Here is a 3680-nt window from a genome sequence, read left to right on the forward strand (position 1 = left end):
ATTAACAGCTATGTCTAGGATAATTGGAACATAAAACCGTTTTGCAAAATTATTGCAGACGCTACTTTTCTATCATCATCATGTAACCAAAAATAAAAACCTCCATATGGCAGAAAGAATGACAATAAAAGTTTCACAAGGACCTTCATCAGCTCCCTTAGCCTGAGGCGTGAAAAAAAATCACAGTTGTCATTTAGAAAATGCAGCTGGTGCTAATTTCAGCCCTTTAGAAATACTCTGGACTCTTCAACCCTATGTGAAACAACTCGAGCAACCAATGGGGTTTCTCTAACGCAGCTGTGTAAGACTCTGAAAATGAAAATTATTGATGCCCACTGATGACCACAATGCAGGAAAAGCCTACAAGAAGAGAGCAAAGCGCGGTCAGCTTGCAGTTTCCACAGTGTGAAATGTAATTAAGAGATGGCAGTTAGGGGAAACTGTGGAGGACAAGATGAGATCTGGAAGACCCAGAAAACTCTCAGAGAGCTAGAAGCCTTTTGCAAGGAAGAATGGGGAAACAAATCCCAAATACAAGAACTGATAGATTTTTAGCTAGCCACAAAAAGCGTTTGCAAGCTGTGATATCTGCCAGGGTGGGGTGTTACTAAGTAGGGTGCCGAAATTTGTGCACATGCCACAATGATGTTTTGCTTTGTTTTTCCATTACTGATATAAAGTGTAACTGCATGAATGTTTTCTAAAAATATATTATATGTTCCATATCCTAGAAAGGCTGTATGGTGAAGTGACATGAGAAAAAAAGGACTTGAGTGCAAAGATTTGGGACTTACTTGTGACTTGCACAAAAATGACATGGTTCCATCTCAACTTTGTACGTGCCAATAAATGTGAAAATGCCCCCAAAAAATGTAGTTATAGTAATTTTCAAATGAGCAGGAATGCTGAGCGTCAAAACTCTGTGTCACATCCGTCAGCGTGAGCTGGGCGTGGAGCTCCAACAGCTGTGGATTTATCAAAAGTGAGGCATGTGTGTCGTTGAGGGTGCACAGCATTACTCATATCAGGCAGGTCCCGGCAGGTCACGCCACCTCGGACCCCCTCGGCCTCCCTCCGAGCATATTGTCACGCAAAGAGGTGGAAGATGGAGATGCGGGCCCTGTGAACTGCAAGCCACTAAGATGAAGCAGGGTCATTATTGACTCGCCCTCGGCCATCGCCTCCCATCTTCCCTCCCACCTCAATAGATTATGCCGTGGGTGGGAGAACATCTCATCATTTTTTCCCCCTGTCCCACGTTTTCAGCACTGCCACAGGCTACCCCGACTGATGTTCTGCCTTCTCACCAAACGACATATTTGCCATTAACTGCCGCCTTCATGGACATTCTATCATCTGGGCTTGACATAATCAATGATGATTGCCATACTGAATGAGACATTTTCTTAAAAAACACCAGCATTTATCGTCAGCAGCCTTACCATCTCCAAATAGGTTTTGCAGACCTTGAGCGGCATTATTCGATTTGACCGTGTAAAGAGATGAGAGAGGCTTCCGGTGCACACACCCGTTAAGAGCAATCTAATTTAATGCAATGTAAAGTCATGTCAGAGATAAGATGAATCCGCATGGAGATAAAGCGAGCTCAAATTGAATCTGCCATCAGTCGGGGAAGACGCACAGATACATCTCTATTCACCAGCCGGGCCATTGTCCACCTCCCATGGTGAGTTTGTGTGAAAATGAAGGAGATATTAATTGATTCATGTGGCTGCCCACTGCATGGCTGGAGCCGTAACACAAAGCCAGCAAGGGGGAAGAGATGCATCTTTGTATTTGTGTTTGCACAGCTTTTCTTCTGCAGATGTCTGATGCCAGGGTGCCATCCCATCAGCCCATTTGGCCTCAATGCTACAAGCACTACAAAACAAGCTACTGATTGATGACAGAACTTAAAAAGCTGTGGACTTAACACGACACGGGATAAGGAACAGGCTAGTCCCGCAGAGCCCGCTGGACTCGACAAAAGACAAACTGTAACCCAGCGCCAGCAGATCTGTCATGGAAAGCAGCCCGGTGTTGTTTATCATCGGCTTAAAGTCTGCTAAAACAGCTCAGCGTGGCTGCTCTTTTATGTGGATATTAATAACTTATGAGCGAGAATTTGAACAATCAAAAGGCATGCATGAGTCTGTTGTGATTGCTCTCTTAGTAGGAGGGTGTGACTATGAAAACTGAAACAACAAAAGAGCAAATAATAAACTATTCATGTGCGGGGTTGTAGTGAGAGCGGTGACTGCAGGTAGTCTGAGACTGGAACTCCGCCACCACTTTCAGGATTACTGAGCTTTATTAGCACCTTGATATACTAATGAGATAATCTTTAATTTTATGTTGATTGCATGGAATCAATATCCCTTCCCTGCGAGTGTATGTGTGTGTGTGTGTGTGTGTGTGTGTGAGTAAGTGATTGTCCTGTGATTAATGAAATCATCAAGATAAGCATCTCCAGATACCCACAAGCCCTCTCTCTGCTTTTCACTGCATTCAGTCATCTAGTAAGTCTCAGTTCCAGCGTCTGAATGCAGCCTTTCAATGTGGAACAATGGCTTCTACAGTAATTACAGACACTGTCGCTGTGACAATGAGACCAACACTGTACTCTTAAGCGTTCAGATCAGCATCCAAAAGAAAGAGGTGGCGGCTGCAAATCTGAAGACCTGTGTTTTCTTTCCAGCAATGTGCGAAGAGGGGGGGGGGAAATCATTTTCAGTCTGCTTTTTTGTAATCTGACATAAACAGATGCTTTGAGGACAGCGTCGTCCTCGTCCTTTTGTGTGCCACACAATAGCAATTGTCTTTTTTTCTATCCAACACACATTATGCTGCTTTTCATCATCTTTTAAATGCAGTGAAGGGAGATCTATCACCTCAGAAAGACAAAGAGAAAAGGTAATTGAACCTGGGAGACAACACTGACAGCCAAACAATACACCCTAGCGTGACCTTTGACCTTTATTACAGTGTTGGACTATTTCTAGAGCTCATTTGTCCTGCTGTCTGTCTGCACACTCTCCTCTGTATATAGACAGTCATCTATCAGAGTCCTGTCTCTCATTTAAAAAGTGCACAGGCAGCAGAAACAGTACAGTGTATTGATAAGAAACAGGGTGCAGAAGAGGGTCACACAGTGAATCACCAGAGCTTATCAGCCACTCATAAAACACAGTAACTAGATGTGACATCGCTAGTAAAGCGCCACATGCAGATGAAGTGCATCGGGCCCTGGATCAATGGATCATCAAGACTCTCCAATTAAAGAGGTGGCTGTTTGGTGGTAATGATAAAAAAAGTCCATTAAAGTTGCTAATTAAATGATAAGCGTAAATTAAAACACAGGTCAAGCACATGAACTGTGGGATTTTTTAAAGCAGCAGTATTCTGCTGGTTGCAAGTGGCTGGGGCAGCGGTGGCGGTGGTGGCGTTGGGAGGGGCGTCAACAAGTCTTCCATCGCCAACTCGTAAGTGCTTGAAAATACCTTTGCAAAGTCAAGCTGTCTGCAGCAGCAGGTTTAGAAACTTTTTAATGGGGGTGGGTTTTCATCAGTGTATAATCACCTGAATATAGGAATTTGTACCATTTTCGTCACCATAGACTGAGCCATTATCTACAGTGGGAGTGAGTTCCCTTCTACGAAGTCCGCCATGTTTCTACAGTA

This window comes from Morone saxatilis, unplaced genomic scaffold, assembly GCF_004916995.1.
Source record: "Morone saxatilis isolate NCDOM2014 unplaced genomic scaffold, NCSU_SB_2.0 Contig9, whole genome shotgun sequence".
Classification (NCBI taxonomy): Eukaryota; Metazoa; Chordata; class Actinopteri; family Moronidae; genus Morone; species Morone saxatilis.